This window comes from Cricetulus griseus, chromosome 4, assembly GCF_003668045.3.
Source record: "Cricetulus griseus strain 17A/GY chromosome 4, alternate assembly CriGri-PICRH-1.0, whole genome shotgun sequence".
Lineage (NCBI taxonomy): Eukaryota > Metazoa > Chordata > Mammalia > Rodentia > Cricetidae > Cricetulus > Cricetulus griseus.
In genome coordinates, this window is record NC_048597.1 from 33,997,532 (window position 1) to 34,025,412 (window position 27,881).

Here is a 27,881-nt window from a genome sequence, read left to right on the forward strand (position 1 = left end):
GTTAATCCTCCCTCCGTGTGTGTGTGTGTGTGTGTGTGTGTGTGTGTGTGTGTGTGTGTGTTGTGTGTCTGTGGTGAAACCATATTCTGTTTAGTGACTGATGGGGGAAGTCCTTCTGTGTATATGTTTATTTTATTCGTTGATAAATAAAGCACTGTTGGCCAATAGGGAAGCAAGTTAGGCGGGACTAGTAGAGAAGGAGGATTCTGGGAAATGTAGTAAAGAGCAGAGTCGCCATGTGGGCCTGGGAAAAGAGGACACATGCTGCTGGTGTCCTCGATAAGGTAAGTCTTTATATAATATATAGATTATTTGTTATGGTTGATACTTAGGACAGAGCTAGCAAATGAGAAATCCTGGTCATTGGCCAGCAGGATTGTAACTAACATAAGACTCTGTGTGTTGTTTGGGGGCCCTAGCATGGCTGCGGGGCTTGGGTGGCTGGGCTTGAGCAGCTGGCAGAGTTATTATTACAAGTGACTTCTCTTTGCTTTTCTCATTAAGCAGATACACCCTTTTTGAGCCCTTTTGATTCACTGTTTTGAGGTGATAACAGCCTTACAGACTGAATTTATGTATCTTTATCTTTAAGTACTTTCATTTCTCAATTAAAAACTGCTACCTTGATATTTTGTACCATGTACTGAAGTGCAGCTAAATAAAAACCAATAAAAACTCAACAGCTGCTCCCAGAGTTTCATTTCCCTAAGGCATCTGTATGTGTTTAAGAAAACACATCATGGATGTGAGTAAGAGCTCCTAAGCAGGGTATGGAAGAGTGAGAAGAATACAGAAAAAGCAACCATATCATGCACAATACGGAAATGATAAAAGTACAAGAAACCACCCTCCCCCTATTTTTTTCTTAACTTTGAGAAAAGGGTAATGAGCGGGAAGTAAAGGAACAGGAACTCAATAGAAACCTCAGAGAAGGTGAAAGTCGGAAGCTTGAACAACACTAATGGATATTGTGGAAAAACATGGAAAAGTCTATTGACTTTTAAAATGAGTGTATCTAATCTTCTTATAATTTTTATGATTCTTGTAATATTGCTGTGACTATTTTCTTCAACAATACCATCATTGTAACCCACTACTATACCAGGGAAATCTACTGAGGGAGTGAAAAAGTGATGCTAAATTTATGAATGCCACATTGCTATGATGTCTGACCTTTCTGGTATGAAATGAAGATAATGCATGCAATATCTCAGTATGGCTCACAGGTCGAGACTGTAGAGAAATGATCTTGAGGCTGATGGACCCAGGAAAGCCACCAATCCCTCACCCAATGCTGACACAGCTGGGAGTTATATCTGTTGCCTTTCTCTTTCCTTTAAGGTACTAATTAGTGAAGATTTGTGGCTCAGCTGCCCTTTGTATTATTTACTTTGTTAATAGTGTGTAAAACCTATTGCATAGACTCAACAAAAACAAATTAAGAATACAAGCATTTTTTGACTGATACAGAAAGACAACTGTGATTGATGTACACTTGGGTAAATTTCAGTTTAGTTTGGTGGACTTATCCCAATGTCTATTACAAAATATGTATCTTTAGTATTTACTAAAATATAATTAAAGCTTTGTTTAATAATCAATATTCTCTAGCACTTGCTGATAGAAACTAGCAAAACAGCTGCAAATGTCTCAATAAAGATATGGTTGAGAAAATAGAGTAAAGGTAGTTTTTATATGTATGAGAATAAAATTATTCAAAAATAGTTAAAATGGATTGATTTTACTTAACGCTCATTCATATCTTGCTCAATATAATTCAATGTCATTGTTCAACAGCTTGATGAACTGACTTTTTTGAGTAACACAGGGGTGCAGGTTGCTGAGTTTCTGTAAGGAGTGGTTTATAAGAAAATTTCTATTATTATTACTCTTACAGATTATTATTATTATTACTCTTACAGATCATGAACTTCCTCCAGTGATAGGAGGAACTGTGAGAAACAGACTAATAATGAGTGCTCTATTAGTTAAATCAAGTGCATACTGTCCTTGACCCCCAATGTGTTCTGCTAAGGGAACTCAAAGGGCACTTTTTAAAAACAAATCTCTTTCATATTTTATTTTATATATTTTTATAAAATTTTTAAAATTTAAATTAGAAACAATCTTGTTTTACATGCCAATCCCAATTCCCTTTCCCTCCCTTCTTCCCCTGCTCTCCACCAGCCCCCTATCTCATTCCTATTTCTGCTCCCCCAGGGAGGGTAAGGCCTTCCTGGTAAGGTAAGGGGAATCTTCAAAGTCTGTCACATCATTTGGAGCAGGACCTAGGCCCTCCCCCATGTGTCTAGGCTGAGAGAATCTCCCTCTATGTGGAATGGGCTCCCAAAGTCTATTTGTACACTAGGTATAAATACTGATCCACTACCAGAGGCCCCATAGATTGCCCAGTCTTCCTAACTGACACCCACGTTTGGGGGGCGGGGTCTGGATCGGTCCTATACTGGTTTCCCAGCTATCAGTCTGGGGTCCACGAGCTCCCCCTTGTTCAGATTAGCTGTTTCTGTAGGCTTCTCTAGTCTGGTCTTGACCCCTTTGCTCCTTATTCCTCCCTCTCAACAACTGGATTTCAGGAGTTCAGCTCAGTGTTTAGCTGTGGATGTCTGCTTCTACTTCCATCAGCTACTTGATGAAGGCTCTAGGATGGCATATAAGGTAGTCATCAATCTCATTATTGAGGAAGGGCATTTAAGGTAGCATTTCCATTATTGCTTAGATTCTTAGTTGGGCTCATCCTTGATGATCTCTGGACATTTCCCTAGTGCCAGAATTCTCTTTAAATCTACAATGGCTCCCTCTGTTATGGTATCTCTTTTCTTTCTGTTCTGTATCACCCCCGCCCCTACTCAATCTTCCTGCTCCCTCATGTCTTCCTCTCCCCTCCTCTTCTCCCCCTCTCTTTCTCTTAATTCCTGCTCCTCTGCCCCCATGCTCCCAATTTGCTCAGGAGATGCTGTCCCTTTCCCCTTCTCTGGGGGATCATGTATGTCTCTCTTAGGGTCCTCCTTGCTTCCTAGCTTCTCTGGTGGTGTGGATTGTAGGCTGGTAATCCTCAAAGAACACTTTTAAATAAATATATTGATGTAATTTAGGATAGAGTTCTGTAATTTTCTTAAAAATAAATTTCAACACCCACCATTTGGAAAGCACATTAACTAAGTTAAAGCAAATACAAAGACCATGCGGCCCTGTATCTAAGATTTTTGCAGTTTACAATCAAGCCTAGTAATAAAATAGGCATTAAATTTATAACACCACACAGTACCCCAAAAGAAGCTCAAATAATGGGCTATGAATTGAATTATTCCTTCCTGGAGGCGTGGGAGATGCCTCACAAAGCTCAGGAGGTTCACAACACTTACAAGACTCACAAGGCTCCTCCTCAAGGTTACCCAATCAGAAAACAGTTGCCTGGGAAAGGGGATTCTTCAGCAGAGCTGTCTTCAAGTTGCATGAGAACACCGGGATGCCATTTTTATGAGTTATCACTCATGGGGTAAGTTTTTCAATTATGCAGCTTGTGGCGGAGAGGCATCACTCATCCTCCACTCCATAATCCCTCACCCGTGTTTCTGTAAGAAACCCCAGTAATCTCATTATCCACCAAGATAGACTTGAGTGGGATCATGGGATCATTTCTTTTATGCCCAATGCAAAGAGAACAGACATTTGCTCTTTTCTCTCCACAGAACTTCAAAGTTTAGAGGAGGTGTATTATCTGCCATAGCTTGGATTGACAATATGAGATGGGATCCAAACCTAGAGGTTGTATAGGTTTACCAAGTGAATTCAGAGAGGAAGAAAAAGGAGAAAGGGAATCCAGCATACAATGAATGATGTCTAACTGTTTCAGGCCACCAAACTCTGTGTTGGGCTTGCATGGCCATTACTTCCATTGTATTAATCAGTATTGGGGTTACTTGGATCTCTCTGTCTTGTCTCTTCTAACTCATCCAAAGAAATTTATCACCACTTACATTACTCTACTACTAAAAACATTCACTGGTTCCATGACTTTGTGTTTAGAGAATAAATTTCACATATAAAACCCTTCATACTGTGGCCCTTATTCTACCAGCGGAAAGTTTGCACCAGCTGAGGAACATTCAACAGTGCAACATTTGGAGCTACTTTAACTTGTCATAACTTAAGGGTCCTCCTATCTTCTGGTAGGAGAGATAGAGGATCTGCTAACTATCCTACAAAGCTGAGGGCAACTTCTTGAAATACAGAATTACCACACTCAAATGCCAACAGAGCTGAAGCTGAGCAGTTCTGAATCATGCAGCATTTAATTCGATTCTGTAGTTATACAAACATGTCAAGAGGTGTAGAAAGAGACTACTGACTCTTAATAAATGAGAATTTCAATAATGGCTGTTGGTGAACAGGAGAGTCATATATGAGCCATATGCAGTTTCCTGGGCCTTTGCATTAACCCGCCTCCTCAGAAAGACTTGCTGTGTACTACATAATGGACGTCAGTTAAGGAAGCACTTACTAAATTACATTTTCCCAAACAGGCTGTCCGTCTTACTGAGACTGAACTTACATTTTTTTATGCCTGGAGTTCTCTTTGTCACTCTTCAATCCACTAAACTTAAACTTTTATTTTAAGTGAAGCTTAAATATCACATCCAAGAGGAAAATCCACCCCCCTCGCCCCATTGTCTACTGTCAGTTGGTCAGGCAATCTCTTCAGGCCTCGTCTATTATGTGCCTCTGAGGGAATTATCATTATTTTTTGTTTGTTTGTTTGCTGATACATAGTCTTTCTTTTTTTCTGTTCTTTTTAAAAAAATTAAAATTTAAATTAGAAACAAGGTTGTTTTACATGTCAATCTCCTTTCCTTCTCCCTCTCCTCCTCCCCCCCTCCCCCCCACTAACACCTTACCTATCCAATACCATTTCTGCTCCCCAGGGGAGTGAGGCCTTCCATGGTGGGGTCTTCAGAGTCTGTCATATCCTTTGGGATAGGGCCTAGGCCCTCCCTTGCGTGTCTAGGCTGAGGGAGTATCCCTCTTTGTGAAATGGGCTCCCAAAGTCCATTCCTATGGTAGGAATTAGTACTGATTTACTACAAGTGGCCCCATAGATTTCTGAGGTCTCCTCAGTGACACCCACATTTATGGGGTCTGTATCAATTCCATGCTGGTTCCCCAGTGATCAGTCTAGGGGCCAAGAGCTCCCTCTTGTTCAGGTCAGCTGTTTCTGTGGGTTTCACTAGCATGGTCTTGACCCCGTTGCTCGTTACTTCTCCTTCTCTGCAACTGGATTCCAGTTCAGTTCAGTGTTTAGCTGTGGGTATCTGCTTCTACTTCCATCAGCTGCTGGATGAAGGCTCTAGGATGGCATATAAGGTAGTCATCAATCTCGTTATCAGGGGAGGGCATTTAAAGTAGCTTCTCTGTTACTTAGATGGTTAGTTGGTGTCATCCTTGTAGATCTCTGGACATTTCCTAGTGCCTGATTTCACTTTAAACCTATATTGTCTCCCTCTTTGATGCCATCTCTTACTTTGCTCTCCTCTTTTCTTCCCTCTATACAACCTTATTCATCACGTGTTTGTTTACAGCTAGAGTGTGTGATTTGAAGATAGGGCTATGGCTTATTCACTTTTATGTTTCTACTACTTATTGTCTCCTCAAAGAGGACACAAAGTTTGGAGAGGAGGAGATGGTGTGGACGTGGGAGGATTTGGGTGAGGGTGTGAACACATTGTATGGGATTTTCAAAGTATCGTTACACAAATCAGGAAAAAACCTACCAGTAGACATTGACTTAATAAATTGAGATGGCTGAAAAATAATGAATATATTAGTAACAGCTGGTAGTCTACTGGCTGGGAAAGCAGATATGAATGAGAGAGTGGTAAAAGTTTAGGTGCACAAAGTCCTTGGAGGTTATTAAAGAATGTTCTGAAGGCCCAGAGCTTATGGTTTATTTGGAAGGATTGATAGAACAGAGGGTGTCTTTCTTTTTAATAGATAAATGATACAAACTGACACAGTACATATATTAATGGTGCGAGTACTAGAAAGTATTTGGTAATTATGGTGTTTAATCATTTAGCCATGTGTATGGAGCTTATGTACCTACTATAGCGTTTAGTGGGAGAGCATGTGAACTCAGTCTGGAGTCTCTCCCATGCCAGAAAGACTAAGGAGAGGGGGCAGGGGAGTGCTACTATAATTATGCAACTTGTCCCCAAGGATTGCATATGTCCAAAGACTGGACATAGAAAAGGAAGACACCAGGTCTGGGAGTTGGATAAGCAGTGGAAATAACCAAAGCCTGGCTTGTTTTCCAGGGAACTTTTTTCTCCTATCCCCATCAGGATCTTCACTTTGTACATTCCGTGGTAGCCACTGCTGCTGATATCTAGAGGAATTCAGTAGGTCTTATTTTGTTTACCAACTGATTTATTTATTCCACCCTTCTTTTTCCAGATAGAATACTTCATTTTCTGTGGAGAATTCCTTCCCTCTTGATGTACTCTTTGTATACCCACTGATGATAAAGTAATGTCTTCTCAGGAATATGTCTGAACACTTTATTCAGGCTGAGCCAATCATTATGTCACATGCACTTAGGCAGTTATAAGTCACAGAGTGAACATATTAACAAAACCAGGCCAGTTGGGATTCTTCCCTAGAACGGAAAAGGATCACTTTTCTCCACTGAGCCTGTGAACTGTGAGAATGTGGGTCTGCATAACCAGTGACTCGCCTCTGCTGTTCACAGTGAGCTGGCACAGAGTGGATGCTAAAGGAGGCACTGATAGAAAGAGAAGTAGATGTCAACCCAAACAGTGGCAGGAAACAACCATGGCCATGCCGTAAGGTCTTGACCAGACTGAAGCACTGGTCTCTGGTGGCTTCTTCAAATTTGTGACCAGCCTTGATGCACTTCCAGAATAAATGGGTCTATCTATTGCCCCTTTGCTTAAGTTAATTTTTCTTGGAGTATGATCACGAGTAACCTAAAGAATTTAACTAATAGGGTTAACCCTTGTATAATGTTACAAGTGTTCAAGTGAGCACAAATCTGAGTCACCTGTAATGTGATATTCCAGCTCTTAGTCCTGTACAATACCCCCTCTATCTGTTGACCAGTGGTACAAATGTAGGAATAATTTATTTGGGTCTCTATTGCATCTAACTTACTGTCAAAATCCAACCACGTTACTAAAAATCAAATCAAAAAGATTTTAAATTCTAACAACAAGTGTGCAAACATTCAAAATAAAAGCTCTCATTTTGTAGCGCACACCAGCAATGACACAATGTGTACCGTCACAACAGGATCTGCCTGTGTTGTCAGCTGCTTTTCTTGTTTGGACACCTAAGGACCTCAGTGACTCTCTCCTTTCCTCACTGCTGGGCAAGGGGGAAGTGGAAAGGGAATAGCAGCACAGTCTAATTTGCCACGAAGAGAGCAGAAGAGTGGAGACAGCTGGCCAACACCACGAGTTCTAAACTACAGCTGAGTCAATATTGTGGTTAGAGTCTAGGTGGGAGCGTTTCTTGGGGCTGTGATTCTGTTCTTTGGAGGAATCTCTTTGGACATCTCAGGGTGTTGTTTTCGTTTCTCAGAGGATCTGGACAGGGCATCAGTGGTATATGCTTTCCAAGGGGATTTAAAGTTTAGTACCCATCCTCATGAAGGAGGCTGAACAATCAAGACCCCTGTTGTGCCTCTTGGCCAAGGTTCCAGTTTCTCGGGTAATTTACTCTTCTCTAAGTAGGCTTCTGATTGGTTTTGCTCCAATAGATTTCCGTAGCACCAAACACACCCAAAGCCACTCTCAAAGCACAGCTCTCAGATTTGCTTCATTTCTATACTCCTTTGCCTTGCATTTTCTTGTTGTTTCTTTGAGATGAATCTTGCTATGTCTTTCAGACTGGCCTCAAAACTGCAGCAATCTCCCTGCCTCAGCCTCCCCAGTGCTGGGCCTGTGTGCAGGTGTCTCCACATCCAGGGAGTGTTCTCTGTTTAAGCCCTTGAGTTTAAATGAGAAGATTATATCCCCAATCTAACTATGTCAGGAAGAACTTTAATCAGCTGAGAGTTTTTATTGGCTTATTTTTATTATCATTAACTTTTTTTTTTGCCACTCCAAGCTTTTAATCTCATTTCTCACTTTTGAGCTATCTATCACTCTCTTGCCTGGGAGGCCCTGAATTCCTACTTTTTGTTCCCCTGTGGATCCCTTTTTGATCTGCTGTAGAACAGTCGATGCTTCCTGATTTCATTTCCTGCTGGCAATGGCTTGCTAATCACAGTGAAAGGTCCCTACTACACTGTACTAAATCTCGGCTTTCCACCCTTCCTCTGACTCGGAATGGAGCTTCACCAATGATTTTTATCACTGTAAAACACATTGTTGTTCAAGCTGCTCATATCAGTTTTCATGCCCATTTAAAAAAATGTAGTTTAGGTTATTTTAAACTACCCCTTGACATTCAGATACTAGTTTCCTTACTAGGATGATTAATGCCAGCTGCCACAGCAGACATTCCGAAATGTCACACAAGTGACAAAGGTTTCATATTCTTCACACTATGTACCCTGAAAGAATTAGTGGGCAGAGATTGGGAAGTGCTGTTCCATGTGGGAAACCAAGCTGAGAGATTCATCTCATGGTATCTCTACTCCTTCAGAACAATTGGCCTTTGAGTATCTTGCATAGGAAGTAAAAACTGGAGAACACCAACTCTTCACTCCTCAAACCTGGGCTTGTGAATATCTCTCTCCTAGGGTCCATTTGTTTAAATAATCACTAGGCATGAACCCAATTGCAAAGGAGGCAGGAGGCTGGGAAATGTAAAGAGGCTTGTGGAACAGTGGGTGAGCCTTAACTGGCTCAACCCCTGGAAGCTGCAGTAGGAGTATGCAGATGAGAGACTGCAGATTGGAACATCCTGCAGGAGAGTGTCTGGTAGTCATTAGTTCTGTTCCACAAATATTCCCGGTTCGGTTTCTCAGCACGTTGTGCTTCTGCCTTTCCCAGGAGATGGAGTGCTTGATGTTTTTGCCTTTCATTGCTTTGTGCAATGAAATGTGAACGGAAGGGCATGAGTTTCTTGCAGGTTGACTCTTCCCACCCAGGATGCAATTATTTGCATAGTATCTTTCCAACTGCCTTAATCCTCAGTAGTACTTCAGACAGAGGTTGCTTAATTAGCTTGGATACCCAAGTGAGGATGACAGGAACCAGAGATCCGGCTGAATCATTGCAGTTGTGTATGAACATCCACAATAAAATCCAAGTTCTAAGATCGAGATGTGTGTAATTGTTGGTCATCCAAATACATACCATTCCATTCTTATTGATGTCACTTTTCCCCAATTTTGTTCTTTTAATATCAGGGAGTCAGTAAATACAGAAGGAATTCTCTAGTCTTTCCTTGTTTTTATTATTTTCTTGGATACCCTTGTATTAATCATAACAGTGGTATCACAACAGAATCAAATTTTCTGACAGTTCCCTGCATTCTGTTCAAGCTAGTGGTCACTGAAAACAGGGAGCTTCAGGGTTGTCCTGGGGAGGCCCACCCATGGCTTTCCCTAGCTGTGTTTTTGAAGCAGCACTTCTCTCAGCAAGTTCATGTCAGCAGAATTGTTCTTTCAACCCCGAATCACTCCCAGCTTCCTTTCATCCTTTCTCCTTTCTACTTTGCTGGAAAACCATCCTTCCTCCATTTTGCTGCAGTAGAACTCTTTGCTCCCATAATAGTACATCACATTTTTTAAGTTAACATATGTAATCACAGGTTTCATTATCTCACTTTCACACCTACTTTGTTTTCATTGATCTGCCTCCTTCATCCCTCCTCTACAAAACAGTGGCCCTTAAAGTAGTCTTAGAAATAAGTAATGTGGCTTCAGTGCACACTCAGACTTTAGTTATAGGTCGAATACATAGTGGCCAAAGCACCAGCTATGGATTCAGGAACTTAGATTCAAATCATATTTCTGCTTCTTACTGTCTGTGAGAATTTTAGCTAATTTCTTTATCAGTGAAACAGGGTCAGTATGGACTGGGTTTCTATATTATTGTTATGAACACAAAAGTATAGCAAACAAAACATAGTGGTTACAAAGGCTATTTAATATTACCATAAAAATAAAAGGTATAGTTAGCATAGAGACTCTTCATGTATAACTGCTGCTTGTTTGTATTAAACACCTTTAAGACCAAGGAAGCTCCCAAGACAGCTTTTGGTGTCAAACTCTATTCTGCCTCTAAACTTGTCTACTTTTATAGCACAGCCATCCAGGCAAAAAACATTGTTGAGGAATTGTTGAGAATGAATAAAAATTGGAAATAAAAATCTATGGGCTGCAATTTAAATATGAACTCTACTCAGTTCAGATTTATATATGATCAGGTTTTAGCTTTTGAATTTTATTCAACAACAAACAAGAAGATTAAACAAAAGGGACTGATAGTCACAATTGTGAAAATGCCATTCAATTGAGCCTAGAGACCACAAGCAAAACCATATTTGCAAATCTTTCCAATGTTTGTTTTTAATCTTTCCCTCTGGGGAATGGTCAGAAGATGTAGATGAGCATTCTCAGAGAGCTGTAGTACCATAGTTAATAGCTCCTTCCTAGGGCTCTCTGATATTATTTTCCTTTCACTGTTACTTTGAATTGCCCAGTGACTTCTGTGTTCTCTGTCTGCCCATTTTTTTTTTGAACACTTTCAAAGAATTTTCAATCTTGATGAAATTTTCTTGAATACTTTACACACAGAGTGGTTGTTTCTAGAAAGCCGAGGATAGCTGTCCCTAATGCCATAGATTTGAAGAATAGGCTAGATCTTGTGCATTGGCCTTCTATTCCTCTGTCTTTCTGTGAGGTAGGCTGACTCATGTGGGCAGCATGTGTTGGCACACTGTCGGGTTTCCTGTTTAGTGTGTAGGGCTTCTTGGCAGTAGATAGGGAAGGAAGTGTGCCCTCCACACCAGGTGCAAAGTCTTCTCCAGCTGGCTGAATTGCTCCCACAGTCATTGCTTTCCTCAAGTCATTGACACTCTCTGTGGATTCCTGAATTGTGCTCTCCCCTCCCAACAGACTATTAGTCTCCTCCCAACCATTGGCTGCAATGTTCCCATAATCCATATCTTTGTAGATAATCTTTTTAAATAAATGAATGAAATTATTCTACTTGGATGACACCATCTGTTTCCTCTTGGGACAGTGAGTATCAGTAGATGTCTTTTCAGATCTTCTCTGTTTCTACCTACTTTTTTATCTATTTTATTTATTGTTGCTGCTGTTGATACTTTCTCCACCTGTATATAATGTCTGCTGTGTATCCATGTTCTCTCCATGTGTCTTTTTGCTCTTCTAGCTAATATTGTATCTCTTTGAATTACTCTGTTGTTTGCCACATAAGTGTTGTTTGAGGTTATATAGTGTTTCTTTTTTTTCTTTTCTTTTGGAGATAACCCGAAACAGAAAAGAGGCATGAATAGACCAAAGATATTTATTTATTTATTTTGAACCATTTGATAAAGTTATTAAGAATCACCCTAACTTGGGCCAGCAGTATGGCTTAGTGGGTAGAGGCACCTACTGCTAAGCCTGGCAACTGGATTTCAGTTACTGAAATCCACATGGTGAAATGATAGAATGTATTCCAGCAAATTGCCTTCTAAACCTTGTATATGTGCTGTAGAACATACATGCATATGTACACAGACAAGCACACAGACACAAGCACACAAAATTAATTAATTAAATTTACAATCTTAACCTAATTCTTAATACCTTAGTGAATATATTCTATATAACTATAGATTTCTGCATAATAATAGAAACACCATCAAAATTAACAATGAGAAATTATTATTGCCAAAATCACAGATGTCATCCTAGTTTTTAACAATGGTCCCAATAATGGCCCTAATAAAAGACATAATCCATATTGCCATCAGATGTCATGTCTCTGTTATCTACTCTGATCAAGAACTGTCCCTTAATCTCTTTAAATATTTTTATGAGTTTCTGATTTTGTTATATCAGTTGATTAAATGAGCCGAAATTGGGTTTATCAAATGTCTCCTTATGATGATTCCATTTGAATCCTTTTGCAGTTGAACCACTAGAGTAATAATTCTGTGTTCTCATGGCATTAACTTAGGCAGAGGGGAGCATGCTTTTATTTCATCCCACTGCTGCTGACGTCATCATCAATCCTTGGAGGGCGATGTCTGCTAGATTTCTCTCCTGTGCAGTCAGTCTTCTTCCTTTTAACTAACCATGTTTTAATAATTGACTAGGTAAATATTTCATCCTTGAACTTGCACTCACTAACTTTAGCAATGCTCATGTTTCTTGCCTGAATTAATTATGAAAATGATGATTGCAAATTGTTATTAATTTTATCATGACTTTCGTATTTATTAGTTAGCATTTCATTATTGGGATTTTGTTTTAGTTCCAATTGATTTTATTTATCCAGATCAGTATGGATTTATGAATTCCTATTTTCTTTCATGGAATTTTAATTCTGATGCACAGGTTATTACACATCTGTCAGTAAGAGCCCTTCTCAGATGGCTTCCACAAGAATCTGAGCATTTCTTTGATATAATGAATAAAATAGTCAGCTTCATTTTTAGTCTCCTGTACTTAACTCTAAAGTCAGCCATTTGTTGATGAGCAGTGACTCCTTTTAGTGGAGAGTTAAATTAAGAAACCAAGATTGAGGTACTGGTCTAGTCACTCTTTTTGAAGTACTGATGCCCCCGGTCCTTTCAGTGAATAGCCAGGGAATGAATATATTAATCATATATACACATGTATGTATAAACTATACATGTCAGCATGCATGTATGTATATAGTCACCTATGTTTACTGTAGGAGGAGGCTATACATTGATACAAACAACAAGAGACATGCAAGATTGAAAAATGTTTTGAAGGCTGAACACCATGATGCCCGTGTTTATTTCACTATCTTTCTATGTAATATGTAAAAAACCTATGTAATTGTATATGTTGGTATATGTATCTGCCCATGTATCAAAGCTGTGAAGTCACACCAATATCTTCAAATCAAGTCAAATAGGGATTAGCAGCTCACCAAGACTGCATCTAGTAACTCCTGGAGTAAATTATTCAAGAAGAATGGTCCACAGTACAACTACTTCCTCCCTCATGCTTAATAGGAATAATTTATCATGCTTTCATCTAGATTAGAGAAACAATTTTCGTGATGTAATCCAAATTAACAGAGATTCTTCACACCTACGTAAAGGTTTGAGAAACCCATGTTTCCTGTGGAGATGAACCGGTCACTTATTCTGTCTGTGAAGAGTTGCTTGTTTAAGTCTGTCAATGGTGGCTTTATAAAAACTATTTCCACACATCTTAACCTCTTTCTCCCTGTTTTCCCTCCCTTCCCTCCTCTCCCCTTCACTTATTATAGCTTTCATCCTCCCCTATTTTTTCTATTTTTATTTAAATTAGAAGCAAGCTTCTTTTACATGTCAATCCCAAGTCCCTCTCCCTCCCCTCTTCCTCTGCCCCCCACTAACCCCCTATTCCTATACCCTTTCTGCTCCCCAGGGAGTGTGAGGCCTTCCATGGGGATCTTAAAAGTCAGCCATATCACTTGGAATAGATAGGGTCTAGACCCTCCCCAGTGTGCCTAGGCTGAGAGAGTATCCCTCTATGTGGAATGGGCTCCCAAAGTCTATTCGTATGCTAGGGATAAATACTGATCCACTACCAGAGGCCCCATAGATTGCTGAGGACTCCTCACTGACACCCACGTTCAGGGGGACTGGATCAGTCCTATGCTGGTTTCATGTAACTACAGGACTTCAATTTTCTGGCCACAGCCACATGCATATCTGAAGAGGTTTCCTCCTTTGGGCAGTTTAAGTTGTATCTATCTGGAAAGCTCCAATATCTATGCCTTTCTAATGCTTTCAGCCCTTTATCTTTGCTTTTTCAAGCATGAATTGAAAATCTGATGCAGGGCATGGAGTAACCTCAATATGGGATCTAGAAGCATCCTCCTCTATTTTTAAAGTTGCTTTTGCTTCAGGCTTGTCCTTGGCATTGATGGGCACACTAATAAGACTCAGTTATTCTCATAGCAATCCTCAGGAGGCTGTGTGGTGCTGGAAAAGCCGCCACTGATTCTTCATTAAGAAAACCTGAGCATATCAGAATGACCTGTCTCATTTTAGATCTTTGTATGAGACCATGGGCATAAACGTTTTTAAAAAGTTGTCATTATTCTTGTGTCTACTCTGAGGTGCTTACTGGTGATCCAGGGACTTCGACTTCAAAATAAGAAATGTGAATAAGAGAAACAGGATTTTCGATACACAATTTGTAATGATTTCAACATTATGCTTTCTCTAAATTGCATTCTAATGAATCATACTCAATATCATTCCTGCACTGGCCATTTAATCTTCCCAGAAACTAGGGTGATTTACTAGATGAGACACATCCTGAGGACTATGAGGCAGATGTTCCAGACATATCAGAGAGACAAGAGCAAGCTGTTTCAGTCCTCAGCTGTTGACACAGAGAAGCATAATGGACCTTTAGGGACTTGCTAGTTGGGCATGGTTAAGTTCCCTGTAGGACTGTATGAGATTTGCAGAATGTGGACATGAAATTTTCTATGCATAGAAATGTCAGCTTGTTATGGTCTGACTGTGGAACAATGCAGGGAAGGGTGACAACATGTACCTGTCAAATCTAGGTGTCTCTGAGTTCAACAATCTGATTTGAGAGTAAATTGAAGAGGAAGCCAAAGGGAGAACTCTCTGCCCAATGTGCACATCGGGGACCAGACTTGGTGGGAAGCCAAGGGAGGGTGAGTAGATTAACTTTTAGCATACTTCATGCTCTCTGAGTTTAACATGACATAAAGCTAGCATGTTGTAGCTGACCTGATCAAGGGGGAGCTCATGGGCCCCAGACTGATGGCTGGGAAACCAGCATAGGACCTACCAGACCCCCTGATCGTGAGTGTCAGTTAGGAAGCCTGGGCAATCTATGGGGCCTCTGGCAGTGGGTTAGTATTTATCCCAAGTACACAAATGAACTTTGGGAGCCTTCTCCACATAGAAGGATACTCTCTCAGCCTAGACACATGGGGGAGGGCCTAGACCCTGTTCCAAATGATATGACAGACTTGGAAGATCCCCCATGGAAGGCCTCACACCCTGGGGAGCAGAAGAAGGATGGGATAGGGGGTTGGCGGGTGGCAGGGAAGGAGGGGAGGGAGAGGGGACTGGGATTGACATGTACAACAAGCTTGTTTCTAATTTAAATAAAATAAATATGAAAAGAAAAAAAGCTAGCATGTTGCTATTTTGTGTTGGGAAATTTCACCACAGTTTATGAAATGGCTTCTGTTTTGTTTTGTTTTTCTTTTTCCTTTTTTTTTTTTAAAGTCAAGGCCAATGCCAAATTATATCTGAAGTAACTTCAGAAAAAATCATTCCAGGAACCAACAAGAGAATGAAGTAAACAAATAGAAAATATAAACAATTTAAAATGGGAGTATTGGCATTTGAAGGAACACAAGTTTCAAGATAGGAAGATACCAGGACAACATGAGCAGAAAGAGAGTGTAAGGGTTTTCTATATTAACTACTGTTTTGGGCTTCTGCTAAGCTGTGTTATGTTTTCATGAAATGAGGCTAACGCTGGTATTTGAACACCTTTCTTTATAATTTAGGGGGTAAAACAGAACAACATTTATACAATATGAAGTTTTGACATTAAAATTTTCTTAACATAGTGATTGTAATTTTAATTTCTCCGGATATTTAATATGTTCATTTCAGTGCAAAGACAGACTGTATTGTGCAGACTGCATGAAAAGATAAAAAATTGTGCTCTCACCATGGGGCAGGAAGAGTAGAGAAGAAATATGAATGGCAGGCGTTTTTTTTTTTTTTCCCCAGGAGTCATTAAGAAAAAAATTAAATGTACACACAAAAAAATCAAACCAAACTAGGTTTTGCTAAGCTTTCAAATTGCTTGTTTTCTTTTCCTTTAGGGTCATTCATTCTTTAGTTTTTTTCTTGAAAAGGAACTTGAAGAAATATGGCTAATGGAAGATTTCAGAAGTTAATTAAACTAAGAGGTGAAAAGTATGTGTGTTTTTGAAAACAGTCTTTGCTTTGAAAGGAAACATTCTAAACAAGAAGAAAAACCCCACAGAATCAAAATCATACCATCATTGGTTTTGAAGCGAAGGAACTAATCATTATCTTCCAAAACATGGAAACAAAAATTTTCTAGTTCCTACTGCATCATGTAGATAGGGCCAAATAATATCATTCACCCTAGCATGCATGAATTGTCTCATTATCTCTAGCATCTGTTAGCCTTTCTCAGAACAGTACCTACACTTTCCTTAAGATGTACTCTCTACCTCTCACTAGGTCTGGCAGGTCTCCATCTCCTTGGGTAGGTGAACTTGGTTTGCCTTATGAGCACATAATGTCCTCTGATCACAGTGACTGGCTCAGAGACCACCATGTGACCCAATCTAGGTTCTGAGAACAAGTTCTAGGAGGAGATTGCAAGTATTGGTAAAGCGATCCTTTCTTCAATGGGGCTTTCAGCTTAGGACCAGGCCTGAGATGTTAGGGAGTGTCCCATAGTCTGAACTAGTCTGTGAGTGGAAGCAATACAGAAGAGCATACTGGAGTGAGAGGAAACTGGGCACTGAGGCTGTTATTTGAGGTATTTACCAGTAGAAGCATTGTAGTTTTTTTGAAGATGGTTTTGTGGTACATTTACATTACATTTTTATTAAAAATATAGAAGAAAGTAAATGTGATGGTAAATATTTATCTAAGCAGGATCTACATCATCCAGGTCACATGCCCTGGGCATGGCTGTGGAAGAATTATCTAGACTATGCCAATTAAGGTATGGAAACCCACGTCAGTTTTGGATAGCATTATTCCAGCGGCTGGGATCCTGGACTAAATTAAAAAGAGCTGAGCACTAACTTTTCTCACTCTGCTTTTTGACTGCAGATGCAGTCTCATCAGGTTCCTCAAGCTCTTGTCCCAATCCCTTCCCCACCCACCATGATGGCTCAGATCTTCAGACTGAGCCAAAACAAACTCCTATCCAGGGCATATGGCTATATTGAAAGTCAGTGTGATTAGAGTGTAACAAATAGTAAAGTCACCCTGCTTAACACACTTTCCCTTTAACTTTTATACATAGACTTAAAGAGTCTGTAGCTAAATATTTTAGTAGTTTTTATGTGTCAACACTGTTTTAAACACTTGGTCAAGAACACTCAGCCTTCAAAACATTCCCCTCCATTTCACCATGGAGGGAGATGAGGCACACAAAGTTGTAACCTGCCCCAAATCATACAGATGTCAAGGGCAGACCTAGGAATTGGAGCTCTCCATGCTGCCTTCAGATATGACTTAGTGGGTACTCCACATGATCTCTTCAAAGAAGTGTTCAAAATTGTGAATAAAGGCAAAGAATGCGTATCTGTTTGTTCTGTGAATGAAATTTAGGCTGGGGATACTGTAAGATAGTTACTTACTTGTAAAGAACGTAACCCTGAGAGGCAAGATAGTGCCATGAATCAAAGCATAGGTGCACAATTTAAATACCCACAGCAGTAACTAGCAGTAATTAGCAGCTGTGTGGGCTAATTACTTTACGTCTGGTTCTCTACTGCCTCATCTGTGAAATGGAGTAAAAGGTGATACATATGGTTTCTGTCCATGTATTCTGCTACAACAGATTACCAAAGACTGAACAGTTTATAAGAACAGAAAGTTATTTCTCACACTTCTGGAGTCTGAGAAGCACAAGTAAGGTATGGCCTGTGACCTTGCTGTGGGCTTACATGGTGGAAGGCAGAGGGCAAGCGAGGGTTCAATTGGCCCCATAAAGTCCCTAAACAAGGGCACCTGGTCCCACCTAGTCTCATGGGTAGATCCAATGATATAATCATCTCTTAAAATCCACATATCCAAATGTTACCCCATTGGCAGCATCTGAATTACAGACAGGAATCTTTAAGTATCTAGTTGTGTAGGGTTCTTTTGGGGGGGTTGTAAAATTGCAGCACCTATATGGCATTTAACAGAGCACACTAATTAATATATTATTATTATTATTATTATTATTATTATTATTATTAACTGTTATTAAGTCTCACCTTTCATACTTACAGTTGTTTCCCTCCTCTTTTGGTTTTATTCTTTGTGTCAATGCTTATAACTGTTCTGCTTCGATTATACCAGCATTTCTATTGTCCTCCCAAAAGGCCATTCTTTTAATTAAGTCTGAATCTTTATTTTTCTCTGATCTTGTTCTAAATACAACTCCCTGCTCAAACAGGATTTTCATTTGAACCATGAAGAAATAGGGTGGGATACACAAAAATTCAAGCCCCTAGCCTACTTCCCTTTTCTTTGTCTAGAGAGAGCCAAGGAGGTATTCAGTCACTTCTTGTTCCTGTACAAACTAACAGTGCTAGTGTCATTTGTTTCTTCAGCACACAGACCCATTTTCTCTGCAGAAGGACTGTCAGTTGTTTGTCAGGGAGCCGCCTCTGACTCCCACAGTTCTGCACAGGAAGCCAGTGCATATTAGTTCAATTCAAGGGGAGAGGCTGAGGGTTAGTCACTAAATAAACTGAAACAGTTTTCCTATGCTGAATTGTCACCAAGGAGTTATTTAAAATATATCAAATGCTATTTAAAATATATCAAATATATTCCAATGCAATGCTATTGGAAAACTAGCTAGGAGCGAAGCACTTTAGATTGTGATTGGTAGTTACTGTGTTTTATGGGTTACAAGCAGCCATACTAAGTGCTTCAGAATATCACTGTGACTTTGTTCAATGAGGGATACTTTGCACCCATCAAAAAGCCAAAGGTAGCCTCCCTCCACCCCCTTCCATTGGAGAGTAAGGTTTTCGTACTCTAAAGCAATGTTTCTCAGCCTGTGGGTGATGAGCCCCTTGGGGGGCATTGAACTATCCTTTTACAGGGGTCACCTAAGACTATTCAAAATATCAAATATTTACATTATGATTCATAACAGCAGCAAAATTGCAGTTATGTAGTAGTAATGATAATAATTTTATGGTTGGGGGTCACCACAACATGAAGAACTGTATTAAAGGGTCACAGCTTAGGAAAGTTGAGAGCTACAAAAACAAAAGTGCCGTGTCTCCATTGGCCTAAACAGTAGGAATTTACTTCTCAGTTCTAAGGTCAAAAAATTAGGTTATTAGAAAGACTTTCTTCCACCAAAGTAGGATCCCTGAACATGGGTATCATTTGGGGGGCTTGGGCAGTCTATGAGGCCGCTGGCAGTGCAACCATTATTTATCCTTGGTGCATGAATGGGCTTTGGGGGCCCATCCCATATGGAGGGATATTCTCTCAGCCTAGATACACAGGGGAGGATGTAGGTCCTGCCCCAAATGATATGACAGACTTTGATGATCCCCTGTGGAAGGCTTCGCCCTCCCTGAGGAGTGGATGGAGGTGGGGTGGGGAGATGGTGGGAGGAATATGAAGATGGGATGGAGAAGGAACTGGGATTGGTATGTTAAAATAAGATTGTTTTTAATTTAAATAAAAATTAATTAAAAACTCAAAAAAAGAAAGAAAGACTTGCTTCTTAGACTGCAGGTGGCTTCTTTCTCCCTAGATACCTGATGATAGAGGCAGAGTTATCTCTGGTCTGTTTCTTTCTTAAATAATACTAATCTAATCTTGGGTTCCCCAATTCAGAGCTCTATCTTATCAATTAGTGGCTCCCAAACTCCACATCTCCAAATACCATCACACTGAGGGGTAAAGTTTCAACACATGAACTTGGAGGTGACACAGGCATGACACTATATTTTCTAACCTTAGGGTCTTCTTTATAAATTAGCTAGGGAGGTCAATTTAAATGTAATGATCACATTCTACCATGATTTCCTATGAGAGTTATCAGGTTTGGGCTTTTAAATCAAAGTTATTATTAAAAAACTCACATCTAACATTTCGTGACCCAATTTGCAGTTAATGAGGAGAAAATTTGTCTAACATTTTCATGTAACTTCAAGTTTTCCAATGTAGTGAAATGCTACAAGAAAAAAAATATTTTCTCTGTTTTATCTCACTGGTAATGAGAACTGCTATGAAATGAACATCACCCACTCTCTTGGGGATTATTTTTGGCTGTCATTACCGGCAGGATGTGGCATCAGATGGACAAACATGACCCTGTGATCCTTTGGCTAATGTGGACCTTTGAAAAAGATTAAGCAGATTTTCCAAACAAGTAGTTTAAGGTTTAAAGCTTTGTGGTAGATAAAATAGAATCCCCATACTGCTCCACCTTGGCATCCACCAAATTGTCTTTAAATCGATGAGTCATTTCCTGATAAACATGTGAAAACACTATTAAAAAATCCACCGGCAAGTGAATCAGAAGGCATTCTGAGAGTTGATGGCAGTGCTTGTTTTCAAGTGTTTGTGGGAAGATAACAAACTCCTCTGATTTTCTGAGGTGGGGGACCTTTGTGAATCTTCATGATTTTTGATGTAGACTATGAGATGGTGAGGATGTCGGAGGTCCAGATGTTGTCTTGAAAGTAAGGCTCTAAGTAATGTTTATGGACAAGACACCCTGTTTCTAGATTTCTTTATGGAGTGAACCATTAGTTAAAATAAAGGAAATCCACCAACTGTGACTTTACTCTGAAGTTGTTTAACTCTAAAGGAAATAAGTTAAAGCAAGAATTTAAGATAAGAAGTTTCCAAGTAAATTAACTGTTCTGTTGTTTCAAAATGAAAACAGACTTCAAACCCCAACACATAGAATTTTAAACCTTCTACTCTTTAGAAGAAAATAAGAAGTTTGGAAGTAATATAACAATCTAAAGAATGAAAAAAAAGTATTTGACCTAGCTTTCTTCCTCTGTATTTGACAGATGACTTCAGGAAGCTCTCTTACAACTTGATAGATTTTATAAATAGAGTGAAGCTGGCTTTAAGATATGGATTGCTTTTTACAAATAAAATAAACAATCTTTGCTCTGCTTGGATAATTGGTAAGCAGAAGACTTCTAAGTATGCACATTAAACCCATGAAAGTGACAGGGTAGGCAAGTACAATATCCAAGAGATCCCTCCCTGAGTAATGAATATCATGACAAATCAGTATGACATAGGGCCAAGGAGAGATGCTTAGAGACATCAGAAATGAGAAAAATCTCATCATCATCAAAGATTTGCAAATAGGATGCTTGAGAGGAGGAATTGAGACCTGGACAGTGAATTTCTACAAGTACGAAATGGCCCCATGTCTTAAGAGATCTACACTACTGAATCAACCATATATCAAAGTTAAAGGAATTAGGATGGAAAATAAATCACCAAATGGGCAGTGACTGAATTTCAATAAGAAGTTAAGAGTTTTCTGTAATCAAGAGACAGCAAAAGAGAGAGAGAGAGACAGAGAGAGAGAGAGAGAGAGAGAGAGAGAGAGAGAGAGAGAGACAGCAAAACTTATTGACAACAATTCTTCCACTAGAGCACCAAGTTCTTAGGGATACAAAAGAAAATGGGGCATAGTTACTGTCTTATGCTTGTTCACAGTTAGAGACCAGGGCATTTCAGTCTCTAGTTAAAGTCTAAGATCTAACCAGGAACAACCGCCAGCATAATGAAAGCTGGACTAGAAAAACAGCATTGTTTGCATTTTCTAGCATATTTCAAACTGCTCTTAGGGGTGAGAGAGACAGGGTTGAGTTTCAGGTGGGGACTGAACAAATATATCTATGGGAAATGGAAGGTTGTGGAAAACTCAGGGCTTGCTGCTACAGTAACTCTGTGGATAGGAATGCAGTGATGGGTGGTATTTCCTGGCTTTAGATTCCATTTCAGTGGGTTTGCAGCTTATGTGGAGGCTTCCATGAGGATTCCATCTTGAAGGAAGTAGATATGCTGTAAACATAGTTTAATCTGCCCCTTCTTTAAACAAACTGAGTTTTACTCATTTTTATCATTTGCCTCAATTGGTAACATTTTTGATTCTTATGTAAATGCAATGCTTGAGGAAGGTGCTGATGTGCCAATAATTGGCCTGTATGCCTTACTAGCTGTTAGCATGCTAATGCACCCATTATCACTAGCCAGAGGCCTCAGGAACAGGGATAAAGTTAATTTCACCACCCGCCTACAGGACATGCAAGCTTTATGTAATGAGGTTTTGGAGACCAGACTGACCCATGATACATTTATACAGCATGTAGAACAGAAGCTAGATGATAAGCTTTGCTCTATGTCTTATGCGATACGGGCAGAGCTGTTTATTACCCAAGTTAATATGCAGTGCATTTATGATAAGATGAACGCAGAGAGATCAGAGCACTGTGATAAACTAAAGAATATATGTAACCAATTGGAAACTCAGGTGGGCTCTCTGTTATGTAATCTGGATACCAAGATGCAAGATACCCAGGATAGGTTTAAACAATTGGATAATGCCATTAAATCAATGGCTGAAAAATACAAGAGGGTAGCTAATAGAGTTGAATCTAGGTTCGAATGTTTGCAAGATGACCTACAGAACAGGGCTGACAGATTAGAGAGGTCCATCAAGTCGATTGCTGAGGCAAATCACGACCTCGAGTCTAGACTTCAATTCCTGGACGGCAGTTTCCATGCCACCCAGATGCTAGCTAGAGACGAATGTATCAAACACCTAGAAAATCGGGTGGAAGAGCAGTTACAGTAATTTACGGATTCACTATCATGCCTAGAATCTTTTATGATTAAGGAGATGAAAACTTTTCATGAGGATATCATTACTAGACTCAAGGATTGTTGGGATGACTCAGAGACAGAATCATTCCAATCTGAGGCACCTACTCCACTCAAGTATCTTGATCATTCTAAAGTTGTTACCCGTACACCATTGGTCTCCCCAGCAACAAAGGTAGAAAAGCCACAAACTAAACACCCCCAGGGACAGGTGGCTTATGTATGGCAACCTATACAGCTGAAGGATCTTAAGCATATTAAAGAATCAGTTGTCTCATATGGTCTTCATAGCCCATACATAAAACAGCTAATACACTCAGGGCAACCTTTAGCAGGGTGACACCCACAGATTGTGTAGGATTGGTATCAGCTGTACTTGAGAATTCTTGTCAAATCCAATGGAAGGCATTGATAAGTAAAGAAGCTTCTTGAGCGTCAGGTCATTAAAGACTGTTATGATGCTCCCCTGGATAAGATTCTGGGTGAGGGTATTTATGCTGACCCACAGTTTCAGGCTGAATATGATGACCATATACTGTCCCTATGCAGGAAAGCAGCACTAAATGCCTGGGATAAGGTTCGTGAGCCAGGAGAACAATTGGAAGCTTATATCAGAATAGAACAGGGACCAACAGAACTATTCCAGGACTTCTTAGACCAGTTGACCAGGGCAGTAGAATTACAAGTAACAGATCGGGCAGTAAGACATTCAATTATATATACAATAGCTTATGACAATGCAAACCCAATATGCAAAAGAATACTTTTGCCTTTAAAGATCAGATCAGCTCGGCTAGAAGAATGGGTTTTGCATGCAGCCCACATTGACTATAGTGTACAAGATGCTGGAGTCTGGCCAGGGGAAGCTATCCCAAGAGGTTTCAAAAGGCAGCAGGAAATTAAGAGTTCCAGAGGTGATGACGGGAGGGCTTGGGAAGGAGAAACACCTTACAGGCATCAATATAGGTACCAAGTGGCCAGGATTCGTCACTACTATGAACCAGAACCTCGGGTAGGAAGAGCCCACTCTCTAGGAGACCACGAAGATGTCAGGAACCTAGATGTTTTAGCTGTGGTAGAATGGGACATGTAAGGAGAAAATGTAGGTAAAGAAATTCTAACAATCACTCATGTGAAAGGCCACTGCCTTCTGGACTGTGTAGGAGATGTGGGAAGGGCAGACACTGGACTAATGAATGTAGATCAACCAGGGACATGCAAGGGAACCCATTAAGGCTGGGAAACTCTGAAGGGGGACTCAAGAAGTCCCCCACATTGAAAAAGGTCCAGTCATTTCCAGTAGCAGTGGAAGACAATCTCTCACAGGACGAATAGATAGTTCTTTGTCTATTGTGAAAGATGACACTGCTATAGATGATAGTTTGACTAGCGATGAAGACAAGACAGATAAGACTGGATAAGACAAAAAGTGCATATTTTGGCAGACTTCCATCAAAGATAAAAGGCCTCATTTAAAAGTAAAAATCAATAATAAAATTATTAATGACATTTTAGACATGGGCGCTGACATCACTATTATTACACAAAAGTCCTGGCTGCAGGAGTGGCCACTTAGGGAGGGAAATGTACAATTTTTGGGAATCGGAACTCTATCTAGAGTTCAACACTGTTTAATCAGTGGTCTTCGTTGGACCGGAAGGACAGAAAGGGAGACTAAAACCATACGTGGCAAATATAGCTATAAATCTCTGGGGTCGTGATCTCTTACAGCAATGGAAAACTCAAATCCCTCCAGTGTCAGATACAAATTATGCACAAACTTTAGATAGTAGAAAAGACCTGGTAAGATGCTGTGGGAAACAGTTACCAACCATCCAGGCTGTACAGAAACTAAATACCAATGATTGGCCTTCAGAGGAGCCAAAGGCCCTGCCATTAAAAGGATTTCAGATGAACCTGTCTGGGTAGGATAATGGCCTTTGACCTCTGAGAAGCTAGAAGCTCTAGAAAAATTAGTACAGGAACAGTTAGAGGCTGGACACATAGAGGAGTCTACCAGCCCTTGGAATTCTCCTGTATTTGTTATAAAAAAGAAGTCAGGTAACTGGAGAATGTCGATAGACCTGAGAGCCATAAATAAGGTAATTCAGCTTATGTGCTCTATACAGCCTGGAATGCCATTGCCTTCCTTAATACCTAAAGGATGGCCGATCATAGTAATTGACCTGAAAGACTGTCTTTTTCACTATATACCATTAAAAGAAAGTGAAAGAGAGAAATTTGCATTTACTGTACCAACTCTTAATAACTCACAGCCAGTTCGAAGATATCAGTGAGGGTTTTGCCACAAGGGATGCTAAATAGTCCTACTTTATGTCAACACTTTGTACAGCAACCTTTGGAAATAATTCGTAAAAAATTTTCACAATCCTTTGTTTATCATTACATGGATGATATTCTTTTATCAGATTCCAATAAGGAAACATTGGAACATATATTTGACATGGTGAAGGAAGTTCTGCCTAGATGGGGGTTACAGATTGCCCCAGAAAAGATACAAAGAGGAGATTCTATTAACTATTTAGGTTATAAAATAGAGTAAAAAAGAATCTGGCCACAGAAGGTACAAATTAGAAGGGATCATTATCAAACTCTTAATAGTGTTCAGAATCTGCTGGGGGAAATTTTTCAATTACAGGACATGACTTAAAACACTTAAAAATAGCTCTTAAAGGTGACAAGGACCTAAACAGTCCACAAATATTATCCGCTGAGGCAGAAAAAGAATTACAATGGGTAGAAAACAGAATATTGGATGTGCATGTAGAACGGATGAACCTTGATTTAGACTGTATTCTGGTTATCTTGCCATCCAGAGATTATCCTTCTGGAATTCTGATGCATTTTGGATACCATATTGGAGTGGATATTTCTGCCACATAAACAGAATAAAAAGTTAAAGACATATATAGAAAAGATTTCTGATTTGATTTTAAAGGGCAAATTAAGACTTCGTCAACTGACTGGAAAAGATCCAGAAGAAATTATAGTACCTTTAACTAATGAAGAAATTTCCTCCTTATGGAAGGATAATGAATATTGGCAAATAGCTCTTACTGACTTTTTGGGAATGATTATCAGCAACTATCCCAAAACCGACAGAATTAAATTCATAAAAAAGACAGTCTGGATTCTTCCATGTATTGTAAGACAAACTCCCATTTCTGGAGTTCTTACCTTCTACACTGATGCCAACAAATCAGGTAAGGCTGTTTATAAAGCTGGTGAGGTAAGTAGAGTAGTTCAAAATCCGTATACATCTGTACAGAAGGCAGAATTATATGCAATTCTCATGGTGCTTATGGGTTTCACAGAACCTTTTAATATAGTTACTGATTCTCAATATGCAGAGAGAGTCATGTTACACATTGAGACTGCTGAATTTGTTCCTGATAATACAGAATTAACTTCACTGTTTCTACAATTACAGGAAACAATCCGAAACAGAAGCAATCCTCTATATATCACACATATCAGATCCCATACGTGTCTGCAAGGCCCACTAGCACAAGGCAATGATGAGATTGTTTATTAATTGGAAGTGTGCTAGAAGCCTTAGAATTTCATAAGAAACATCATGTAAATAGCAAAGGTTTAAAAAAGGATTTCTCCATCACTTGGCAACAAGCTGAGAAGATAGTGAGCAACTGTCCTAGTTGTTCTTTTTATAACCAAACTCCACTGCTAGCAGGCTGTAATCCTAAAGGCATTCGGAGAAATGAGGTCTGGCAGATGGATGTCTTTCACTTTACAGAATTTGGAAATTAGAAATATGTGCATCGTTCTATAGACACATTCTATAGACTCAGGGTTCCAATGGGCTACTGCTCTCAACTCTGAAAAAGCTGATTCTGTTATTACACACCTGCTACAGGTGATGGCAGCTATGGGTATACCTGCACAGATAAAAACTGACAATGCTCCAGCATATGTCTCCACAAAAATGGAACAGTTTTTCAAATATTATAACATAAAGCATGTCACCGGTATACCACACAATCCTACAGGACAAGCAGTGGTTGAGAGATCTAATAGAACACTTAAGGAGATGCTCCATAGACAGCCTGGGAAGACAAAACCCCCAAACATAGATTGCATAATGCTTTATTGGCACTAAACTTTCTTAATGCCAATGAAAAAGAACAAACAGCTGCAAAAAGACACTGGACTACAGAAAAAACTGCTGAACTGAATCAACCAGTATACTTCAAAGACGTACTAACCTCGGTATGGAAGCCTGGACATGTGTTACATTGGGTAGGGGTTTTGCATTTGTTTCCACAGAAGAAGAAAAACTTTGGATACCATCAAAGTTGATCAAGATTCAACATGAAAAAGACAAACCTCTGGACAATGATAAGTGACAGTTATTTACTGAGATACATCTCATAAACTAAATAGAAACCTCCCAAAGGAAAGGGAAGTGTTTTGCTTCTATCTACACAGGAAAACTCATCTACAGAAGTCCAAGAACACTATATGGGTAAATGCTTAAGAAGAGAAGGTAGCTAAAACCATCAGACAAAAGGAACGTGCCATACGGTAAACTTTGTAGCTGTCTCTCAAATAAGTATTTCTCTTTATTTTTCTAGTTCCCTATTCAAGTAAATCAACGCTAGATTTAGAGTTGGATTTGGCTTTCCTCCTCAAAAATCCAATCACGTTGTTTAACTAAACTTTAGAGTTTCTGTTTTGTATCAAGAAGCCAATTGATGTAATACAGAATGAGAGAAGAATTTGGGGACTGTCATTGTCTTTCTTGGCTCTCTCCTTCAAGGTGTATACCATCTCCTAATCATTATTGTTCCATAGTTGCCTTTTCCAGCATGCATATACATATACAAGCAAACATTTCTTTGCTAACACTTATGTTTGAATCCCACACAGTCAATGAAGTCCTGCCTGACAGCAATCCCTGGACACTCTGGAAGGAAATTGGGCCATACCTCCTAGACTACACTGGATACAACTTACCCCATTTCAACTGACACTCCGACCAGAGCTTCGAGTACTGACTTCAATCA

General features: G+C 39.6%; 1 long non-coding RNA gene across 2 annotated transcripts; it reads left to right on the top strand.

Moving 5' to 3' along the window:
• The first annotated feature begins 206 nt into the window (after nucleotides 1-206).
• On the top strand, nucleotides 207-27,804 carry LOC103159449. Of its 2 annotated transcripts, XR_003484812.2 has the most exons (4): nucleotides 207-284; nucleotides 14,766-14,879; nucleotides 15,468-15,641; nucleotides 27,745-27,798. It is a non-coding gene; the product is annotated as an uncharacterized LOC103159449 (long non-coding RNA). The 2 variants fall into 2 exon arrangements; XR_003484813.2 differs by lacking the exon at nucleotides 15,468-15,641 and having other exon boundaries at nucleotides 27,745-27,804.
• The last annotated feature ends 77 nt before the right edge of the window (nucleotides 27,805-27,881 follow it).